We start from the raw sequence: 25,008 nt of genomic DNA, 5'->3' as shown, positions 1-25,008 counted from the left end.
AAATCCTTAGATACAGCCAACATACCAATACACCAAGTTTCCTGTAAACAAATCACATTCGCTCCTAATGAGAATAGGAGCGCAAATTTCTCTGGACTACTGTGAATCCCTGCCACATTCCAGGAGATGATTTTTAATGAGGTGCTAAAGATGATGAAACAATCTGGGATTATCCTTAGTTTTAGTAACTAAGGCGCTGTGGAGCCAATTCCACTGATCATCATCCTCTAAGGACGGATACTGGATCAGCGGGAGAGGCCTCACATGCGAGACCGAACGTTTTCCCCTAGAGACCCTAATCTTCAGGTCTGTAGGGGGAAAGGAAGTCCCATTTTGCTCATCACTACTACATACCTCCCCCGAAGAAGGGTTTGTTTTACAAAGGTTATACAACGGGAGAATATCAATGCCTATACGTTGGAAATTCTCCGCTTGCTGCAATATCAGATTTACAATAATTTGAGAATAAAATTTCACCCTTATGCTTGAGACCCTAACTTCACCCATCAGGGACACTAACTCAATGTCCCTAGTTTGGATATGGCGAAGACTTTCAATCTCGCTAAAACATTTAAGAAGCCAGGCTCTATTTAAAGGTAAATCAACGTCAAATAATGGTAAAAATTCTAGCACAAGAGTGTCCACTGGAGTTTTTAGAGATGATAAGCGACGGTCCGAAAAGGGGCGGTCACCAATCTCCAAGGCTGCCAGAAACGGGGGTGCCAATGGGTTGAGAGCCCCTATTGGGTATTGAATAGAAGCTCCAGTCGTGATCGGTGGTTGGAAACCTGGAGAGGGACCCCCCACTTGTGGCACAACTTCCGAGGGCACTAGCGGGCATAACTCATCAGTACCCTCTAGAGGTGTAGAAATAATCGAATTCAATACAATTTCAGCCTTAGGAGATATGAAATTTGGATCCAAGTCGTTTTCTTCATTCTCCAGAGCAGCCAGAGAGTTTTGAAAGATTATCCGACGCTGTCTTTTTTTCATGTATTTTCGAATTGTTTTCCTTTTATTCCCTTTCTTGTTTCTGAGTTTACCATTTTTTACCTTTACCTCATGTTTATAGTCCAAAAATTCTTGTTTATTTTCAGACATAAAGATAGGGAATAGTTCTTGCACCACTTTTGGGCTGGGTGTGGATTTGTTGTCCTCCTCGATCTCGAGAACTGATTTCTTGATACAGTTGGGCACTGCAGTTGAGGGGATAGATGTAATATGAGATTTCAGCCCCGTTGTTACAGCCTTCATGGCAGAATCCGCTGATTGCCCATTTATTTTCCCCTTAAACAAACTAGGTTCCATCACAGGGGGGGGAACACTCCCTGTGTCAGACGACTTTTGTAGCAATGCCTTTAATATTTGAGTAACTGACTCTAAGATACAGTCCGAGTTGCCTACGAATTTCCCCAAAAGTGCTAAAATGGAAGCTAACAATTGTTCCAAGGCAATCATGGATTCAGAGATTGGCTTTTCGCACGCTTCCACGGGACGGCATATCCCAGAGAGGATGAGACCCGGACTCCCAGAGATATCTAACAGGTCGGACATATCCTGTCCGTTTAGAGAAGGGGTGCTACTATACAACATTAGCCCAGATGGGGTAGCGCCCCCTACATGCTTGGTAGGGTCTAGAGTCTCCACTTTAGTTCAAGGTCAATGGATAAAGAGGACTGATCACCCCCCAACCTATCCGTCACCGCCGCTTGTGGCAAAGATGGTTTATTCAAGCATTTCCTGTCGGCTACCAGCGGTTCAGAGTTATTAACTTCCTTCCCTTTAGGAGAAGCACGGGAAGGCGACACCGCTGCCGCGGGTTGTTGAGAAATAGGCTGCACGGGGGGAGGCAAAGGATCTATAATGGCTTGTGTTTGAGGCTCTTGACCCATAGCTCCAAATGATTTCTTTACAACGATGTTAGATTTCTTAGAAGAAGACATGTCCCAAAGCTCAAAAAGCTGACATTGACCCTTCAACGGGGGATTATTTACAGATTTATTCCTTATACGGGTTTTCTCCTTTTCAACACCAGGAGTGCCTCCTACTTCCCTTCCTGAACGTAGTTTTTTTGACATCTTCAGTATGGAGATGCAACAGTTATTTAATGTGCAAAAAGAAACTTAAGACCAGAAGAGATATCATTAAAAACAATAAAATGCAACCGAAATACAATATTGCAAATAAAATAATAAATAAGAATTATAGTCCTGGGTGAGCAAGAATGACTAGCCGATGGTAGAGTGAGAGGAAACGAACGGTAAGAACCAGAAGATCGTTCTTCCTCCGACTGACCAGCGAATCAATGTTAGCTGGATGCAAAACAGTGTCACTGGAAAAAATAAAATACAAAGAAATGACCGTAAATAACCGGGCCCAGCCCAGCCTACCTCGGCCACTGAGGGCCACAGAGGGCCCGCCCTTTGCCCGGGCTTAGCCTGGCGTCCCGCTCGCGTCCCGCGAGACGGGGGTGACTCTGTATTTGAGCGCCTCCTGGCGCGCGTTTGGCGCGATTAGCGCCGCTAGGGCTGCTGGGTAGTGTAGTTTTGTTCCTCCTCCACCGCGCTCCGCACGGCTGCAAGACCCAGAGATGGAGCAGGGGTCGGCGGCGGGAGGCGGGAGGACGAAGGCACCAGAGTCAGCAGCAGCAGGTAAGTTCAGGGACAGCCAGGGGTCCTCACAGCGCCAATTTCCTTAAGCAAAGAGTCGCCCCCTCGACCGGGGTGACTCTGTATTTGAGCGCCTCCTGGCGCGCGTTTGGCGCGATTAGCGCCGCTAGGGCTGCTGGGTAGTGTAGTTTTGTTCCTCCTCCACCGCGCTCCGCACGGCTGCAAGACCCAGAGATGGAGCAGGGGTCGGCGGCGGGAGGCGGGAGGACGAAAGCACCAGAGTCAGCAGCAGCAGGTAAGTTCAGGGACAGCCAGGGGTCCTCACAGCTCCAATTTCCTTAAGCAAAGAGTCGTACAAGGTCTTGCACTTTCCTTACATCCTGCTGTATCCAGATCTCAATCCACATTGTCTGGTAGCGGAGGGGACGCTGAGGATGATGGCCTGGTGGATTTCATGCAACACTGGTCACTCCCAGCCCTTTCAGGACATGCTGTGTCATTACTATCCAGAGAATGGGCTGACAGCACGACCAAGAGATACCGATCTTCCTGGAACAGGTGGCATCGTTGGTGTGTGTGATGAGGAGTAAATTCCGTGGGCACAGATGTAGTCCAATTGCTCTATCAACGCGTTTCATTCGGAAATCTCTGTGGGCTATGCCCCCATTGATGGGGCCCCGATGGGGGAACATCCGTTTGTGTGCAAACTCCTCAGGGGCATTCTACTTTACCTTCCACCGGAGCTGCGCTACTCCACTCTGTGGGACATTAAGCTGGTTCCCAATCTTTTCTAATCCTGGCAATCGAATAGGTTTTTATCAGACAAGGAGATTTCAGCCAAGTTGGCGGTGCTGTAATGTCTGGTTTGTTGCTGACGCGTGTCAGACGTGAGAGCCCTGGATATCTTGGGCAGAATCTTTTCCACAGAGGGGGTTCTTTTATGGTCAGTAGAAGGACCAACCGTAATACTAGGATTATCTCATACCCGGCATTACTGGAATCCCCCATTCTGTGTGTGGTACAGTGCCTCAGAGCCTATGAGGCTTTGACTGAGGAGGTTCCCCCCCTCCAGACGAGAGACAACTGCTTATTGCATTAAAAAACATACAAAATGGTTTCTTCTCCAACCACAGCTAGATCGGTATGTTGGGTAATACAGGAAACAGGTATTGATACTAAGGAGTTTGGGGCTCACTCAGCTAAAGGGGCTATGGCCTCAAAAGCATTTTCACTATGGGTGCAGCTGGAGGACCTAATGCGCACTGCTGACTGGTCCTTGGACTCTACCTTTAAGAGGTTTTATTTTAAACTAGTGCTGGTGGTGGCACAGCTGGTAGTGGACAAGCTTTGAACTGGCATAACCTAAGCCTCCGGTCCTGATATAGATTGAAAATTTGCCTAGCTTTGGTACAGGTAATTTTCAATTCTATTAAGGACATGGAGGCAAGAATTATCTCAATTGGTGATCATTACAGACACAAACCCTCCCCATTCTTGCATAAGTAAATTGGTTTCCTGATTAGATGGAAAAGTGAGCCTCTTTGTAAAGTTGTGTTTAGAGTTTGCATTGTGTAGCAGGTTGGTTTCTGTCCAGTGGTTGTGCTTTGAACCAATCATAGTGGGAGTGGTCTCTTATGTTGCCTGTTTTTGCAGGGAATGATGGCTCCAAAAAAGACGCATGACGTTCAACTAGACGTGTTCGAGTGAAGGAAGAAAAGTAGTCAACAGAGAAGAAGGACCACGTTGAGACTTTGTTGCAAGCAAAGAGGAAGGACTTATAGATTTAGACTTTGTCCTTTTCCCTGGTATTAATGGGAAAAGTAGTTTTGTTGTGTTTTTGAAATGGCTGCTGAAAAATAAAGTGAAGGAAGAAGAGCATAATCCTCGCCTCCGTGTCCTTAATAGAATTGAAACTTACCTATGCTAAAGCTAGGAACATTTTCATTCACATGTGAAAAACAGTTTATTTCAATAAAAAGTGCATTGTTTACTCTGAGAAACAACTCTCTTACTAGTCAATACATGTGATTTTACCTCACTGTACCAATTTACCCTTGCATCATGGTTTTGGTTAAATACCTCTTTCTGAAACAAATACACATGAAAAATCCCATCGCATAAAACACATATGCAAATGTGCGGAGTGTAATCTGCTCTTTATTACCATTTTTGAGGGAGTGGAGGGGCATCCTGACCCACTCGAAATTAAGTCAGTTTCCGTTAAAAAGCCTTTTTTGTAGAGGTATGTGAAATTTGCACAATTTGCTTTTGCGAAACTATGTGAAATTTCAGCAACATTAAGGCCCACATGCATCAAGCATTTTTGTAGTCGCAAACGGTGCGATTCCTTAAAATCGGCCGTTTGCGATTCCAAAAGTGCTGTTTGGGATGCATCATGTCATTTTAGAAGTCGCATCTTTTTTACGATTTCTAAAATTGCGTTAGCATGTAAGAAATCGCAATTGTGCGATTTCTTACATGCTATGCATCATTTCAGAAAAAGGTGCGATTTTTCAAATTGGAAGTGCAAATTACCACGAAGTTCAACCTCGTGGTAATTTGCGAAATTGTTTAAAAATACACAAAAATGAATTTTTTAAACTGTTAAGTTACAGACACACATGTCCTTAGGACATGTGTGTATGTAACTTATACTGAAAAGTACATTTCATGGGTGCAGGGGGGGGTCATTTGGACCCCCCTCTCCACCCTTGAAATGCATTGATGAATTGCAATTGCACATTGTGAATTCGCAATTCCCATTCATTCCTATGGGCATTTTGGCCCATAGGAATGAATGGGAATTGTGAATTCGCAATTGAAAATGTGCATTTTTTATGCAAATCGGTAAAAATAGCAATTTTTACCGAATTGCAAAAAAAAAGCAAAAATATTCATGCATAGGCTTTTGCGATTTCTAAATTGCGAATCGTTATTTTTCGCAATTTAGAACTCGCAAAAGCCGATATTGATGCATGTGGGCCAAAGTGAATTATGCATAATAAATCAAAATGCAAAACTGGCATTCAGTATTGTATTTTAGTGTGAAATGCATCCTCACATCCACTTTGGATGCGAGGATGCATTTTGTCCTAAACAAATAGTGCAAAAAACCAAAAGCACTGCAAATAATAGTCACCCCAGTCCATTGTTTGCATTGTGCCATGCTTTCATGTGAAGTTTTTACAGCAAACAACGCATTTGTGGTAAATTGTCACAGAGAACCTCACATAATTACTTGATGTGGTGTAATAAGGTAATCCCAGACTTTAGTGTAACTCAAAATTACAAAAATTATGCTGATTGTGCCAGTATGACACTAATTTTGCCTCGACCTAGTTTTTTGTTTTCTATATAACGTTGGTCCTGTCGACAAATCTGAACAAAACTTTCCAAAAATAAAAATTCTGTCAGTTTGGGTTCAACATGGCATATTTCGTGTAACTCTGTCAAGTGAGGTGCAAAAAAACTAGCAGTCTAAAAAGTGACGTCTCCTTTTCAAATCTCATAGAAAAGTCTGCACTATGCTACAGAAAAGAAATGTTGAACGGATCTGCAACTCTGCTCAAGTACTTGCAAGGGCAGGGAAGTTTATTAACAATATTTTAACCACATTGCACACAGTTCACTGCTAAAGAAACATGAGACGGTGCCCAGGGGGTCAAATCGGATCATCTTGCAGGGCACAACAATACACCTACAGAGATAGCTCACTAAGAGCTGTTGAAGCATTCTCAAGTCCCTTCTTATATTACCACTGTACACAAGGACTTTGCTGAAAGCTAGGTATTGTGAACTGCAACAAACCCTGGGACATTCTGATATTGCCTTTTGCACCTCATACTTCTCTTCTGGCTCTAAATGGTTACATTTAACATTCTTGCCATTAATCAGAAATGCTGCCTGGGAACTGTTATTAATCTTGGCTGCTTGCTTTTATAATGTGCTTTTACATTTTTCTTGTTTTAATTAAGCAATGATGAGATGTTTGTATGTTATGGTTTTAATTAACTGTATAATAAAGAGAGGGGATCTGCAACAAATGTGCCATAGAAGTACAACTTTAGTCAAGAAAGTTCATAAACTTGGTTTGGTGTCAATCCATGTAGTAGCTGTTAGAACTGGGGTTTCTGTTTGGCAGATGTGTGCACCCTGCCCAAGCAGGAAACACCATTCTAGTCAGGGTAAGCAAGATACACACTAAAAGATAACCTGTGTTCACCCTCTGGTAGCTTAATAGAGAGCAGTCAGGCTTATCTAAAGAGGCAATTTGTAAAGTATCTGTGCAAAACACACTAACACATGCACACACAGTAACAATGAAAAGACCACAAAAACACTTCACACAGGTGTAGAAAGATATATAATATTTGTATGAGTAAAACAAGACCAAAATGACAAAAATCCAAAAAGTAGAACCGGAATTATGAATTTTACAATATTAGATTAAAATGTAGTGCTTAAAAGCAAATAGGGCTTAAGGGTAAATTGTGGTCGCAATGGACCGGGTTAAATCCAAATTTCAAACCGACCAACATTGTGGGCGAGGCATGATACAGAACTCACATAGATCACACTGAAAAAGTACCTTAGAAGAAGGAAGCATAGATGTCGAAGACTCTATGTGTCGGTTCTGATTCGCGCAGAGAATGAATGCTTCATCGACGAACCCCTTTACGATGCAGGCTTTGTGTCATGGTCCAGCTGCATTGTCCATGGTCGATTTGAGCAGTCTTTCAAAGCGATGTCATTGATCATATCATACTTTGATGTTGAAGGCCCATATGTCAATTACGATCCGTACAAAGTCGTCACTGCATCGATTTTTTAAAGTTTTGCACAGTGGAAGCTCCCTTTGGAAGGGCCCAGGATTGGATTGGCACCATTCGACAGGGCAGGACTCACAGATTGCAGAGTTCAGGTGTTGTTACAGGGTTGAAGGAATTCTTTGATGGCCAGATACTTCAGAACAGGGGGCAAGCTAGCAAGCCCTTGGAGTCACTCTGGGATCAACTGAGATGGGTTTAGTCCTTGTCCTCAGCAGGGCAGATATCAGCAGGTATCTGGGCAGCACAGCAAAACAGAAAAGCAGTTCTTTTAGAGCAGCAGTCAAGCAGAGTGGCAATCCTTGTGGCACAGCAGTCTTTACTCCTGACAGAGGTCTTCACAGATTCACTAGTGTACTTCTTGGTAGGGTCACTTATATCTAGTTGTGCCTTTGAAGTGGGGGTGACTTCAAAGCAGCCCTCGAAGTGCACAGGTCCCCCCTTTCTTCCCAACCCTGGCTCCAGACCAACAGTGGTAGCTAACCAGCGTTTTGTGTCGGAAGCCGGACACTGCCTATTCAGGTGTAATTGCCAGCTCCTGCCCTCTTCCTGCCGAGAAGAGCTATCAGAATGCAGATAAATGCAGATAAGCTCTGTGTCACATCCATCCCTCCTGTGTTTGTGGCTGTCTAGAGGGAATTCACAAAGTTTAACTGTCACCCACCTCAGACGTGTATTGGAGACAGGCTGCAAGGCACACAGAGCAGTAAGAGCAGAGAATTGTTCACTTTCTGAAAGTGGCATTTCTAAAACAGTAATGTTAAATTCAACTTTACCAGTAAAGAGGATTACTCATTGCCATTACACAGATAAGTCACATGATGTAGCTACTCCTTTCTAAACAAGAATTATAGCCTAAAAGTTTATTAAGGAAGTAAAACTAAAACGCAGATTGTGACAAATAGATTTGTCACAGGTATGGAGAATAGAACTGTTTAAAAAGCGTTCTATTTAGGCATCACTATTACGGCTAATGTGGATGATATAGTAGAATTAAATATTACCCCTATAATGGGGAAAATTAAAAAAGACCTCCAACGTTGGGATAATCGGAAACCTTCAATAGTTGGGAGATGTAATCTCATCAAAATGATGATCCTGCCAAAACGTTTGTATATTTTTCGTGCGATCCCTTTAGAAATTCATAATTCTTAGTTTAAGCAAATAGAGAAGGAGGTGGCTAGGTTTATTTGGTGCTATCGGAGGACTAGGAGAGCGAATATATACCTCTCCCTTCCCAAGGATAGAGGAGGTTGTGGGCTCCCGTGTTTTAAATATATTATTTAGCAGCTTCATTCCAATACTACTAGCATCTCTTTGGAGTCAAGGGAAAGGACAGGGGGGATTCTGGTCAAGTACCAACAATATATGAACTAATGATAGGCGCTCGGGCTAATGGGTGTCTTTTGAAAATCTATGTTATTTTAAGAAAACGCGCTTCAAAGTATTGATAGCTGCCTTCCGTAATTGGGTAGGCATAAGGAAGAAACTCGCAATAGGTAAATATAATCGTTACTCTCCTATAATCAGGAATGACCAATTGCCCAGGGCACTACAAGATACTTGTCTGGTAAGGTGGGGTAAGATAGGTGTATACAGGATAGAGGATCTATTAGCTGGGGATCACATAACATCATTTGAAGTTATTAGAGAAAGGTTTGATGTCGGACCCCGGGATTTCTTTACATTTTTACAGCAGAGAGATTTCCTGCTTAAAACGGCAGGCGGTGCGGCAGGGTTTGGACAAGTACCCCTGATGGAATTACTTACTAGCAATAACTGACCCTCAATTACACAAATATATAGGTGTTTGTAGGAAGGTGTGCCAGATGACTTGAATAAACATGGGCTGAAATGGCAGGATAGGTTGGGAGTCGAGGATTCTTACTTTATGAGATCATTAGAAATGTGGGATACTGTACTGTGCTCTGCCAATCTGCGGGCTCAGCATTTTGAAACTTTATTTGATTTATATATTACACCCGCAAAAATTGTGAAATGGGGTGGTACTGAGGGTACCTCTCATTTCAGATGTTCAACATTTGGAGCTGACCTAGTGCATATTTTTGCCACTTGTCCCTGTATAGAATCTACCTGTCGCGAAATTACAAGTTTTTTACAGCAGATTCTCAATGTTGATGTTCCTTTGACACCACAGCTGATGTTTTTAGGGGTATATGATACAACTGGCAATGAAGTGGAAGAGCTTATTTTTATAGCTATGGCAGTTCTTAGGTTATGTGTTGCTTCAGCTTGGCTCAATCCACAACCCCCAACCTTCCAGCAGTGGAAGGGACTGTTTTTACATATATATAATTGAGAAAAAGCACTCTATGAAATGAGAGGCAGAAAAGGCAGAATTAAAGGGAACAGAATCTGGGGCCCCTTTTCCACCTGGATAAATTCCTTTTTATGAATTGAAACTCCTTCCTTAAGTATTAGATTGCTCTCTAACTAATGATCTTTTGGTTATCGTGCTTAATGTATTACTCGTTTGTTTTTTGACGATCAAATGAAAATTAGTCATTTATGTTTGGAATATATGTACAGGTAAACACTGCTGCTTTTACACAGCTTTCTTTATACAATAAAAATAAAATATATTACAAAAAAAGGGTTTTCCAATGCTAGCCTATGAACAGAATAGGTCTCACAGTAGTGAAAAAAACTGATTTGGGTATTTGTCATTACCAGGACATTCAAAGCATCAAACTGCATGTTCTACCTTATTCCGTTTTTCCACAGGTCCAGAAAGTGGTCTGATGAGCTGTGAGCTAGGACAATTCTGAACCAATGAGTAAATAGTTTTTGTGGGCAGAACTTCTAATTTTTACAGCACATCCTGTTTGCCTTTCTGCAAAATGTCTCAGAAAGCACTATTCTTAGGGCAATCCAATGTGGCACAGGCCTACTGCCCCTGAAGGGAGCCAATTGGCCAGACATGTACAAGTTTAGAGAGAACTGGGCAGACCCTCTCCCCCTCAGCTACATCAAAGTGGTTCTGGGATCAGCCCCATGGCTGGTGCCCATTTAGCTGCAGGGAGCCAAAAAATGAAAGGCTTTCTTTCCTCAGGCTTCCCCTTACACTTGACTGTGAATGGACAGGTATCATGCTTGCTGATTTGACGTGACTTAAAACCCTGAGCCTTCCATCTGTTCTTCCTGGGGTTTTCACACCTCATTAAGGACAAACACTGGTAGGTGTGGCTACTAACGTAAATTATATTCTAGACAGGGAAAACACAACTTTTTAAAAGTTACTATTTCGAAATATTTATCAAAAATCTAACTTCACCATTGAATTGGATTTTTTTAAATTATTAAATATAGTGGTTGAACCATCGCATTAACTTGTCACAACCCTAGTAAGCAAATGTAATATATTAATTTGCACTCTAGTTTTCCTCATAGGACAGCGAGAGCATTCCACCTTGAACATCGCTTTTAGGGGTTTTGTCACTGTAGGGACATGCTAACATTTACCTTTTAAATATCATGCACACTACCTTGTGAGCTACAAGGCCTATTTAGGTGTGACTTATTAATATTTAAACATAAGTTAGTACCCCTATCAAAAGGGGTATTTTAATAGGTCGGGCTGCAAATGTAAACTGTAGCAATTAGGCTAAATTAGTTGACCGAAGTCATGATCTCCTTGTCACACAAATGGATAGTACAGTAAGTTTGATCTTTAACTTTCCAGACCCTGGGTGTAGTTTCTACCCTGTATACTATGACCTTACAGGAACGTTAACTGTGCCAATCAGGGTTTAGCCAATTTGTACATGTTTAGGGATCAACCCAAACAAACAGTACACTGGACAGCAGTGCCCCTGTCTGTCGAGTCTAAAAACCAACAATACAAATCAGAAAAACATGCAGATGCCTATGCAAAAATGGCATTTTGTCACAGAATCTCTCCACCCACACTTAAGTAATGAAGATGAAAATCCGCAAGCAGCCTCCTTCCATTCTGGAAAAAAAATTGGGGATGGTGAAGTTTCCTATGACAGAGCAAATATGAGTGAAACAGACATAACGTATTTGCCTAAGGTCACTCGTGTTGCTGAAATTAGCGGCCAAGCATCAGCATGTTTTACTGTCTGCAGTGACAACAGTGGTCAGTTTCTAATAATATACTATTAGAGCTCACCTCTCCTCAGGCTTATCCCACCCTATTTGTTTCTCTCAAGAGATTCAGGACTGCTCACATAACTGAAACCTAGTGCCACTTTCCTAACTTTTACAACAGAGGAGGCATCATATTACCTTTCAGTTAGGGCCAATGAAGTGTCATCCTGCATTTAATTGACACCGTGCATTTATACATTGGGTGTACTGGTGGATACATGGGGCATTGATTATTTGAAAAAAAAAATATGAATTGAGCTGGGCTGTAGTTGGCCATGAATGAACACTATTGCCATTGAGGGCAAACACACCCTCAAACACTTGTGCAGAGGGTAACAAAGACACATTTATGATACATGTATACTCAGGATAAATGGGATAAGTTGGCACTGAGGGATACAGCAGGAAGTGGCTGATATTGATGGTCACTGATCAGTGATGGCATAGACTGTTATTTGAACTGGATTGTGACATGCACAAAGTACTGTTTGACATATACTACCCACTCATAATCATAGAACAACTGGCAAATAAAAATTGTAAATGACATAAATGGGTACAGAAGAAAAAATGCTAAAACACACACACTGCTGCAAATAGTTTCTAGCGATATGGGTATGTTGTTCATTTGCACAACACACAGGGTTGACAAATAAGAACACAATCGACAAAATAAGCTGATATGTCTTATCCTGCACATTTTGTGCTTGTGAAAAAATGCTACAGTGTGTAAACAGGTAGGTGGGACAGAAATGAAATATTGATAGTACCTATATATAAAATGTAACTAGCTACATGAGTGAGCAAGGGCATGATTTGCTCTTTCTGTGGTTGAAATCTTACCCTGTTCCATTATGGTACAAGTGAAGGTTTGAACTTGTTAAAATGAACATCATGTCGCACTGGGCAGTTAAACGGGACTCTATGAGTTTGGTTGTCAAGGTTATTTATTGTTGTAGGGTAAACAAAAATGACAAATATCACTGTCCAGGTGATGTCCTCCTTAGGGGGATCAAGGCTTCTCCTCCTTGGTGTCTCTCCGGAGGGTAAGTCATCGGGTCAATCAGGGACGAAGGGAGAAAACAAAAAGATGCACTGCCATTAGAGCTGCGCTCTGTTTTAGGGAGGGGGAAGGGAAGGTGTGAGGGAAGAATACACCCGGTCAGCTCTCGGGACTCTGCAGGGCAAGGGGCCGTCACCTAAGGGAAAGGGGATATACGCAGCGCATTTCCCCCCCATCACTCAAGCGTAAACTCGCTCTATCCACTTCCCCGCCACCCGGAGGTATTGACTCAGCCCTCCCGGTTCGCCGAAAGCGGGCACGCACCTGTTCTTGCCACATCCCTCTTGGAAAGTGGCTGGACCCTGTGTGTTGCCGTTGTCCTTCTGGCCGCTCCTCTGTTGCCTCCTCAGGGGCGCTTCGGGTTCCTATTGCTCTTGCCGGTCTCTTGCTCCGCACCCCCCTCTCGGTTTCCTGCACTCGGCCGTCTTACTCCTTCCGGTCTCTGACAACCTCCTCTTAGGCTCCTGGGGTCTTATCCGCTGGCGACGCTGTGTAGTCCCACCTCCAAGGGGCAGGGCCAGCATCCTCCTCATCCGCAATGTTAAAGGGCCAGCTATGAACCTCAAGAACTTCAAACTCATCTCTCTGCTCTCCTTCCCAGCTAAGGTCATCGAGAAGGCCATCAACGCCCAACTTTCCGTGTTCATCGAAGCAAACCACATCCTAACCTCCTGGACCGAGTCAAAACGGCATTCCTCATCCTCCTGGACTTCTCGCCCACCTTTGACACCTTCTCCCACCGCACCCAAAGCACAAAACTCCTCCACACCGGAATCCATGGCAAAGTCCTGAAATGGACCCACTCCTCCCTCACCAGATGAACACAGAGAGTCAGACTACCACGTTCCACTGTGAACCCACAGAGATCAGCTGCGGAATGCCTCAGGGCTCCTCCCTGAGCCCCACTCTCTTCAACATCTACATGGCCCGCCCTCAGCCATCATCGGGAACCACAAACTCAACATCATCTCTTACAACAACAACACCCTGCTGATCCTATCCATCAACAACGAACACACAGTTACCAAGAGCAACTTCCAAGATGGAACAAAGGCTGTTGCCACCTGGATGAAGGACAGCTGCCTCAAGCTCAACTTGGAGATGACCAAAATCCTCATCCTGGACTCCACCCCGTCTACCTGGGACTACTCGTGATGGGCCGCAGATCTTATATCCCTCCACATCCTGGACTCCTCGCTCAACATGTACCACCAGATCAACGCTGTCTCATCATGCTGCTTCCACATGCTATGCCTGCTCTGAAAGATCCAGAAAAGGGGGTGGTGATGAACAGAGTGCCTGAATTAAGCAGACCACTCTTACCCAGTCCAAAGATCAGGGCAAGATCCATCACCGTTTTTTAGCTCACTGCACCATCCCAGCTCAGAACTTAGCTATATGCAAATTAGTCTGTTCCTGTCCCAGTGCATGATGGGAACAGGGCAAACCAAACTACCAAGCCAATTCTTGTACTGGGAAGGAAACAAGCTTCCGGGGACCGGTTTCTGCCATTTCAGGCGTCGTCGGCCCGGCTTGCTTGAATCCTGATGGTGCAATGAGCAAGGGACTCACATCTGAGTATACCCTTCCACGCTTATGGTGGACAAAATGATTCAGAAAAGGGGGTGGTGATGAACAGAGTGCCTGAATTAAGCAGACCACTCTTACCCAGTCCAAAGATCAGGGCTTGATCCATCACCATTTTTTAGCTCACTGCACCATCCCAGCTCAGAACTTGGCTATATGCAAATTAGTCTGTTCCTGTCCCAGTGCATGATGGGAACAGGGCAAACCAAACTACCAAGCCAATTCTTGTACTGGGAAGGAAACAAGCTTCCGGGGACCGGTTTCTGCCATTTCAGGCGTCGTCGGCCCGGCTTGCTTGAATCCTGATGGTGCAATGAGCAAGGGACTCACAAAGATCTTCAAGTGGATCCCCACCAAGTCCAGAAAGACAGTCACCCACATACTCATCATCAGCAGACTCAACTACAGCAATGCTCTCTAAAATGGCATCGCCCAGAAACTCCTCAAGAAACGCAAATAAGGAATGGCATTCGCATTCATTCCTATGGGCCTAAAGGCCCATAGGAATGAATGGGGAGTCATTCCTTATTTGCGATTAGCAATTAGCGAATCGCAAATAAGGAAGCGATTTCAAGGGTGCCAGGGTGTCCAAAGGACACCCTGTAGCACCCCTGAAATGCTCTTGTACACTGGTGTTGCGCACACACATCTCCAAAGGACATGTGTGTGTGTAACATACAACTTAGAAAAATGCACAAAAGTGCATTTTTCTAAGTTTTCGCTATTTACCTCGCGGTAAATAGTGGCCCCAGATTGCGAATTCGCAATTTTTAAATGGTTGATGAATTGCATTTAAGGAATCTCTAATTGAGATTCCTTAAATGCAATTATTCGCAAATTTGCGATTTCTACAAATGCGATTTTTGCATTTGGGATGATGAATCCCAAATGCAAAAATAGCGCTCGCAAAGGGTTTGCGAGCCGATTTTCCTTTGATGAATCTGACTGTAAGTTCATAAACTCATAAACTTTCTAACTTTGTGTTTGAACCACAAACAGCACTTCTTGAAACACAGAGGGCAACCACGGTTTCTTATTTCGAGCTTAATTCTCTTAAATTCATGGACTAATTCTTACAGTTACCGAATGAGTCCATGCGCCTATAGACAGCTCGAATCTGTTCAAAACAGATGCACAGCTTTGTTCTGGGCCTCTGCACATTACGCCCCCTAATGAATCCACGCAGTCATTCTGTACCTTCCTAGTATATTTCAATATTACCACCCTCTTTACGTGTATTAACATTCTACTGTTTGTTTGTTTTAAGGGAAAGGAGGGCTTAATGAATTCATACTTGGAGAGGATTTTAACTTGCAATTGCTTTAGCCTGAGGTATTCTTTCATGACAAATGTGTTTAATGTTAATTATTTTAAGTACTTTCAACTCTTTCTGTTAAAATCCAGCATTTTCAATAACTAATAAATCTCCACTAATGGAACACACTTTTCGTGTTCAAGGAAGTTGTAAATCACAATGCGCAAAATATATTTTTATGGATCGTTGGCCCTTGATTATGGATTCTCTATTTATGTCCATGCGATCAATCATTGTCTTACTCTGTGGTTGTGGTTTTTAGTTAAAACATCCACCCCACCCGCTTCAAAGCCCTATTCTGTATTCCATTATCTTTCTAAAAAAAAATTATTTACAAAAAAAGTACCCCTATTATTCAAGGAGAATTGAAACAGTAAATAACCTTTCAGCATGCCTGCTGTCACTCTGGACACCATACACATGTGATTGCTTAGACATCGCTTTGCATTTCAGGACTTTAGTACTGTAGGGCTGAGATACATATCTGTCAAAATGGAAACAGATAGGCTAAGAGGGTTCCAGTTTCGTGCTGCCAGGTAACGTGTTGAAAATCCCATTGATAGTATCTTGTATGTGAAAAACAGATGAGCTTATCAACTACAACAGCATGCAAATACTATTTTTTACACGTTAAATGCTTATTCTTGCATAGTGGCAGGTACCCCTTTATCAGAATTCATTGACCCCCAAAGTCAAAGATAGGACACATTTCATCATTGACCCCTCTGCTAACTTTTTTGGGGGGACACAATAAATAGAGTCTTTTATTACTTAAGTGACCTTATTACTCTTTCATTAGATGGGCAACACAGTGTTGGTCCAGTTCATGTGCGAATAAAAACTGTCAATCTTCACGTCTAGTTTTACACCGATGTCAGGGAAACATCTACATTTTTTTAAATGAGATTGCTAAAATAAACTCCTGAAAAACCTCTCGGTACCTCTGATAGTTGCAGTTTTTTAGTAGTACTCACAGGTGCTTAAATGTACAGGTACATGCGTAATTCCTCATACAAATGTAAATTTTCACATGGGGTCTTTTTTGTCTACAGGACAAATCCTTTTCCCCTAGATAAAAAGACTTCTCTTTCCCCTCCCCAGTTTTAGGGGTGTTCCTTTCCCATTTTTACTCGAGATACTCTTTCACCCGTACCATGGAAGGGAGAAAGCCAGCTTTTGGAAATGTGCCTTCCTTGCAAATGTCAATATCCAAAAACGCATAAGAATGTGGATGTGTAGCCATTTTTCCAGCCTTACCATTCTGTAAAGCCTGCAACAGATTCTGGGAGAAGATTTACTCCCAAATTATAATTCATTGCGCTGATGTAATATTATGCATGGATACATCGATTTATAATTGTAAATTAACATTTTTTGAGCTGATTGAGATTGTATGTGTTTGCTCCTCTAGGGCTAAGTACTCTATGATGCCCTGTCGAATGAGATTTTTTTTATTGCAGATTGTCTCTCTGCCAATTTATGTTATGTTGGCCTGCAAAATGGTTTCTTGTGGTCTAAAATGAAGAAAAGAGTTATGAGTGCTTGGTTAAACTGTTGCACTTTCCAATATTTTAATATGCTTGGCATATTGGGCTGCAGATCACCAAATGACTTTTAGAGAGAATATATTTAGATCCATATACCATTTTTAGGTTTTGCCTTAGCGATGCGTACGAAGTACGCATGCGCTAGCAAAACCTCTTGATTTCTATGTGGGGTGATGACCCGCCTCTGCCTATCATTGGCTAGCTCCATAAATGGAGGCTAGCCATTGGGAGGCAGAGGCTGTCAATTGCGCTTTCTCTCGAAAACGCGATTCGGGGGCGTTTCTGGTGCCTTTTTTAAGCCCCGCCCCTTTGTCCCGGGCCGCGCTGCGATTGGCTGCCGGCCCGGGACACCCCCGTGACGTCATTCCCGGGCCGCGCTGTGATTGGCTGCCGGCCCGGGACACCCCCGTGACGTCAGCCAATCACAGCGCGGCCCGGGACCTGACTTGTTTAAGGTGAAACGAAAGCTTCATATTTCACGAAGGGCCGTGCGTGCATTTCATTGTTACCTTTGGTTTTGGTGGAATCTGCAAATAACTAGTGGCATTTTATTGTTACCCCTGTATGCAGCTTGTGAGGTGCTGGCAGCAGTAGACACTGTTTCTTTGTTAGAGGAGTATGAAAGGGCCAGGCAGTACAAGCCTATGGGCTCAGCTGAAAGAAGTGTTAAAGTGCAGATTAGACGGCACTGCAGCATTGACTGTTTTATCCTGGTCGAAAGGTTCGGGCGGTGCATGTATTGTGTCGGTCTGCCCCCTAGGGTCGAAGAATGTCTATGTGCGCAAAGGGTTCTAGGGCCGCTATCTCCCGCAGGTGGAATTGTGTGGGTGCAGTGTGAGATCCGGAGGCACGGGCAGTCTCCCTCTCGAAGGTTTAAGATCTCGCAGGGGACTGGTAGAATGATGGCCTTGTACGGGGTGTCGGAGTGCCGTGGTAAACAGTGTGACGCTCTGAGGCATACAAAGTCTGCCTGCCTCCCCATCCAGACTGCGGCAGAGACGGGTTCCCTTGCCCAATTACCCGCCCCTCCATCCCCCGACCCGGCAGAGCATCGGGTTGGCCTAGCGGTGTAGATAGGCCTTTAGCTCCAGCATTATGCCTTCTCTGTAGCAGGCGAGAGCCCTGTTCAGAGCGCCATCTTGGCAGTCCGGTCGTCTGCGCCTTTGCAACAGGGACACAGTTGGAGGAATTATTGCTGCCCTTTGCCATGGACTGTTTGTTATGTGTCTCGGCGAAAGGCAGCCCGTAGCCAGACCATACCACTTCTGCTTGGGAGAGGGGAGTATTTCCTGCTGAAGCACAAAGATGTTTACAATGTCTTGTGTGTTTTTAATAGTCGCCGCTTCGTGCGCATGCTCTTTCTGCTGTATATCGCGTCAGTCTCCTGCCCACTCCTAGGAGGTCTTCCCTTTCGTCACCGATGAAACTCACCCCTCCCCCCAAAAATGCCCTTTCTGTTGCTGCTTGGGAGAGACCGGCATGCGTCTAATGGAATTACAGGAACGTTCGAGTGCGATTTGTACTGGAAAAGTAGCCACAAGCTCCTCAAGCTAAGTGGACAATTATTTACCTTAAGTTTGAGTGGGGTCAGATCTCGGCAAACCATCAAATCTGACCCTTGGGCGGAATGATGGAGTTTATATATATATATATTATTATTTTTATTTACTAACATTGATGAGGCTGCCACATGCATGCTTTTCTCGATGGGGAGAGGATGTGACTTTAGAGCCTGGGCGGCCGAATTTGGATCTGGGGAACCAGGTTCCAGTCTCAGCGTCGGCTAAACATCCTGTCATTTTGGGCAAATCAGTTAATCTCCCCGTGCCCCAAGTACGAAAAAAATGAATATGACCTTGTGTAAATGTAACTGGTGCTCGGGTAGAGCACTTCAATAACTTCAGGCAGGGTTCGCAATATATACAACTGCAAATAAAATAAATAAAATGTTAAGCAGGGTAGACTTTTCTGCATCTAATTTTGAACTGCTTGATTAGCGTAATCGTAGGTAAAGTGATTTTGATGTAAGCAGTGAAACTGTAATAAAGTGTTAAACTTTCTCTTGCTGTCAGGGCTCACTTACGAAAAAGAAGAAAGAAGTTAAGTTTTAGAGGAAGGCGTTAATTCATCACAAGACATACCTTTACCTGATAAAAAATGCAAGAAAAGAAAAAAGCAACATGTTAAGTTAATTCTCTCGCTCTTTGTATTGCTTTCAAAATGCAGTGGAGGGAATAGATACCAAAGTTATGAACAACAGTGAGGGAAACGTTAGGAGAACGAGGAACATGATTATTGGTGGTGAGTGGGGGGCAGTTGGGGAGCTGGGGACTGACAGGAGAAAACACAGATATACTGCGCTTATCTCTGTATAGCGCTTTCTGTCAATGTTGGCACTTTAACCACATTTCGCAACAAAGTATATTTGATAAAGTCGTGGCAGGCGTGCTTTGTGTGCGTCCCCTCGCAGACAGAGTGCTCGAGGACGTAAAATAATTTATAAACACTGATCCCTAGACAGCCCGGCCTCAGAGGAGAATGAGTTGCTGACATTTGTTGCATATTGATACCAGCCCTTCAAGGCCTTTTGCACACTATCTCTCTCTTTCACACACTTACCCTCACACATGCACACACCACTTTCAACACATTGCCACAGATACAAACATATGCATTCTGACATTCACTTGCTTTCACTCACACATGCAGTAAACATTGTTTCTGGTCCATGATTGCCTCAGAGGGCATGATGAAAAAATCCTTGCAGACCAACAAACTAGAGTGGCACATACATTTTCATGCTTTGTGGATCCATGCATATGCACACTCACTCACATGCGCACATTCATACACACTCTTGAACGTTCATTCACACAATGATCATGCACACACACCGTGCACATGTGCATACTCACGTGCACACGCGCACACACACCTACAAATACACACACCATCACTCAGGGAGCTCCTAATTGAATGTGAGCATTGCTTGTCAGCAATACACACGTGCACACACACACACACCTACAAAACACACACCATCACTCAGGGAGCTCCTAATTGTCAGCAAGCTCTTTAATGACTGCAACTTAAGGCAGGGTTTTTGGTCCTTTGATAAGGAGGTTAGTTATTATTAATTGTTTTTACTGTTTGCGAGAGATTAAGCTATTGGCATTGTAAATGGCAATGACATTTATTTATCTGTTTTCAAAACCAACACATATATAAAGAATTTGTCATTTACAATGCCAATAGCTCTAACTTTTACAAAGGCAAAACCGTTGCATTGTAAATGCTTGTTTAAAATTATTTTTAGGCTGCTAGCTGAATTGATTGAATTAATTGTTATGTATTGGTGATTTTATGATATTTGTAGATGTATGTATCAATGAATGGGGTAATATGCTATATTTCTGTAGGAATGTATTTTTGGGAAATAAAGAATTTGTTCTGAACTGCAAAAGTGAATATCCACATGTCAACTCATGCAATGTGCACACCAAAATTAAACTGAGATGCACAAATGGCTTTGTGAATACAGTTTCATAGTCCTGGATTTGTATCTTGATCTCCCAGTGATCCTACCATGTGAGACATTGATACAGCTAGGGCGCTGCCTATGTATTAATATGTATTCTCTTAGATCATCCTTGCTAAGAGGATCTGGATCATGCATAACATTTTATAGGTGGATGAGTCAAGTCAGGTATTGTCCTGAATTAGACCAAAGTTCTGGCTCTAGCTGCCTATTAAAAGACATCCCTTAGACAATCAAAGCTACAGCCGTCTCTCACTCTTCCTTAGGCAGTTCTTTTAACGGAAAAATAGACAAACACTATCCTGTAAATTGAAAGAGAGCTGCTGCAACCCTATACAAGAACAACATTTTTCAAAAAAATGCCTATTTCTCTACCCATTGAACTTTCATTTTTTTTGCATGTCATCTATTGTGCGATTTACATGGGAGGTATTTTGATAGCTCAGCTCGTGCTTTAGCTCTTAGGGCTAATCGAAACCTCTGGCTCAGCTCACCACGTTAATTTGGTGTGTTTCCCCTACTAGGTAATATGATCTAAGTTTGAGATCTTAAGACATTGCCAAAATGCATCATAAGAGGCAATACTACAAGAAAAAAAATGTATATATCTTCCATTTTTAGCTGATAGCCCTTATTCCAGACATCAGTACCCTAGCAAAGATGGCACCTTTAAAATTCAAAATGTTATATATTTAGGTGTAAAAATAAGCTGAGATACTGACTACGCGATTAAGAAACCCCATGCCTTTTAGTTTCTTTCAAATGCATGTATGTCAATGAGTATTTTTCAGGATGTTGTTCTTAAATTTCCTGAACCATCCTTTTGACCTCTTAAATCAAATATAGCAATTCTTCAAGGAATAAGAATCTAGGACTTCAGTAAAGGAGGGATTCGTCTTTTCTGCGATTCAGTAGTCACTTGTGAAAACAAACTTACTGCATGAAGCAACATAGTAGATGATTGGTCGATGACAGTAAGCGTTTTTTACTTTGAAGTTAAGCATAACATTGAAAATGATGTATAGACTGAGCCAAGCCGATAGAAAATTATCATTTACAAGTAAGTGTGAACATAATACATGGGAGCGCACAATATTCTATACTGAAAAGTCACCTGCACAGTATGGGCTCAATGCTTTACTCCTTCTCCCTCTGCCTCAGTGCTAGTAATGGACAATTGTCTTTCTGTTGTAGAGTTGAGAAGACACTTACCCCCAGATGCATCAACAACCCACTTTGCGATTCCTTAATAGCGAAAAATACCGATTCGCTATTAAGGAATAGCAAAATGGAATGCATCAAGAAATCACAAAAAAATAGCGATTTCTTAGAATTCCTTAATTGCGACTTGCAAATTGCGAGTCGCAATTAAGGAATACCTCCCCATTCATTCCTATGGGCCAAGTGGATGGGAAGACAATCTCAATTTGCAAATTGCAATTAGCGAATCGTAAATTGAGATTGCGATTTCAAGGGTGCACCCCTGAAATTGATCTGTGCACATATGTTGCACACACATGCCCTTAGGGCATGTGTGTGCGCAACATGAAACTTTGAAAAATGAACTTTAGTGCATTTTTCAAAGTTTTTGCAAATTACCATGAAGTTGTTCTTCATGGTAATTTGCGTGCCCTATTAGCGAATTCTCTATTTTTAAAACTTTCATGCATTGCATTTAAGGAATCTCAATTTGAGATTCCTTAAATGCAAATAATCGCAATTTAGCGATTTCTCAATTTGCGATTTTTGCATTTGGGATGATGCATCCCAAATGCAAAAATACCGGTCGCAAAGGGGCAGATTCTGAGAATCTGCCCCTTTGCGAGCGGATTTTTTTTTATGCATCTAGATGTTTGTTCCCATAGAGTGCAGTGAAGAACTATGATCTACATTGACTTCATAGTGATCCTTCTCAGTGCACATGGTTAATAGGGTGCTGCTTGTAGTTAGGCCTTTTATTAGAGGTGTTGGTTGACTTACCTGAGATTCATTGTTGTGCTGTACACATGGTGCTGCGAATTTGGAAGAGCACATAAACAAGGGGAGTTGCAAAAAGGCATGGAAATGGATGCAGCAGCACATGCATAGTCCTTTCTATTTCCAAATGTTCCAAAAATTGAGCCATCAGGTTAAAGTAAGGCTACTGAAATGGTCTATCGATACCCACCCCTTTAAAATGTCCATAATATTTTTTGTCAACTGCTTTCTTTATATGTCTTTATTATATATGGTAGTGTCCCAGTGGAGCAAAAATAATTATTGTGGAATATATTGCAGCACTAGCAACAGATCGCTGCTTTTTCCAGTGCTGCTTTGTAGGTGGCACAAACCACAAGCATGAGGGGTCGGTGGGGGGCGGCATAAGTCAGAACCATAAGGGGCTTCACAAGCATAAGGGGTAGTGTGTATGCAAGCACTCCACCAACAAAATGATGGTGGATGGCTCACTACATTCTGCTCTCAATGCAGTTGGTTACCATAGTAAAATAAGGAAGATGCACATTTTTCTTGTTAGCTTCCAGTATCTTTGTCTACCTAGGATGATTATGATGCTACTCAGGGGAGACAATTCCTCTACTTACAGTTCTGTAAGGAGTAGGTCTCTCTTATTTGGAAGGATGGAGTTGCCACTGTGTTCTCTATTGTCCTGCTGCTTTCAGGTGTGTGATAGTTAAACTCATGCCACCTACCAGAATGCATTGTGCCTTAGAAGCAGAAATGTAATTAATTCATATGTTCTTTCTATGACATAGACTAATGTATAAAAAATTATTTTGATGAATGCAATCAACCTGGAGTACCCCGGATTCATTATTTCCTTTTCCAGCTCATGACTAGTTCCCTGAAGGAAGTTACATAGATACACGATTCAGCATACTGCAATTAATTCCAGAGTAAGTGGCAAAGAACATAATGTCCAGAAGAGGGAGAGTCCAAAAATAACAAAAATGTAATACTACTTAGCATCAAAGTTAAGCAATAATGTCCTAGCTGGAATAAAAACTGGCAGCCTTCCAAATTAATTCCAGGCTGCAGACTTAGAAGAAAACAGTATTGTAAAGGTGCATTAAAGTGGACAGTTGCAAAATACTTGTTAAATTACTGGGAGGGGTTTGGAGGGTTTATGGGATTAATGCTGAAATACTGAAGTGGTCTTGGAGTGGATCTTGCCAAAAAGTGGCACCGTTTTGGCCACTGACTTAGCCTAGGTCCTATACATTGTTATGGAGTAACATTCTTCCAGAAGAATCTGGGAGGTGTAGGCGTCTAAAATAATTATTATGCTTAGATTGACTTAATGGGCATTCCTGGAGGCAGAGACTTAGTCTGCTAAAGTTTATCTAGTCAGATGGACATCCAATAGAGGTGCAGGTTTCTCAGATTGTCATGGCCGCAATTGTACTCGGTAATTTAGTCAATCTGAGAGCATAGCATTGATGCTGCTGAAGAATGAGTCTGGTGATGGATCCAAGTCCATAGTTTGGAACTGTGTTAATTATTATCAAAGATCACTGTCTGAGCTGAGACTCATGAAACTATTTTTCTTTACTGTCTGAATGCAGTGCAAATTGGAACAGATAGGGGAGGCTACGAGGATGAGGAGTAGTATACAGTGTAAAGGGAGGTGGAGTGCAAGAAATGGGGAAGGTGCTGAAACATGCCTTACAGAGAGGGTGATAGTGAGTAAAATATCTAATCTCCAGGAGGGTTTGGCACTGAGGTGGAGTGGAAAACAGGAAGGAAGAGGGAGCATTTCAGATGTACTTAGAAATTGTTTGGTTATTCTTTGATGAGATGTTGCTTGAATGGATGTGCTCTCGTATTCAATGAGACAGTAGAGAAGGGGTGGAACAATGTATTTTTAATGTAGTGGTTTAGATTTGCAAAGCATAGCAGGAAAATACCTGGGATCTCATCTTATTCTTCCAGTATTTTTTGATTTCAAGTTTGACATGCATGCTTGATGGGTTACCTTTAACTTGGTCACCAGTATAGGATGCCATGTAGACTATGCAGAATCCCTTGAAAGTGATAGAGGCTGATGTTGGGAACCAGTAAAGTTCTCAGCGGTTGGTTTGATCCCAATTTGCTTTTGAAGATTTTGGGTGATATACAGAAGTGTGCTTTTCAGATAAGTCAGGGGGATCATGGTGATGCTGAGATCAGCAGAGATTTCCTTTTGTCAAGATGCAAGAGAACCATTACCTTAACAATGGTTCAGAATCTGCTCGGAAAGCAAGAATGTTATTTCACAAAACATGGTATACTGAAGCAAAGCAGTCCTTGCATTTTACACAATGTGTGTCCAAAAGCCGAAGAAAAGTGTCATTGAATAGACTCAGGAACCTGGTGCTACTAATTAGTTTAGAAGTAAAAAAAAGTCCACATTGA

General features: G+C 42.6%; 1 protein-coding gene across 2 annotated transcripts in view; it reads left to right on the top strand.

The window, feature by feature from the left end:
* TAFA1 (TAFA chemokine like family member 1) overlaps nucleotides 1–25,008 on the top strand; it is a 1,287,521-nt gene that overhangs the window by 16,515 nt on the left and 1,245,998 nt on the right. The gene's annotated exons all lie outside the window — the stretch shown is intronic.

This window comes from Lissotriton helveticus, chromosome 9, assembly GCF_964261635.1.
Source record: "Lissotriton helveticus chromosome 9, aLisHel1.1, whole genome shotgun sequence".
Lineage (NCBI taxonomy): Eukaryota > Metazoa > Chordata > Amphibia > Caudata > Salamandridae > Lissotriton > Lissotriton helveticus.
The sequence above is the reverse complement of the archived record's forward strand: the minus strand, read 5'-3'. Positions and strand labels throughout refer to the sequence as shown.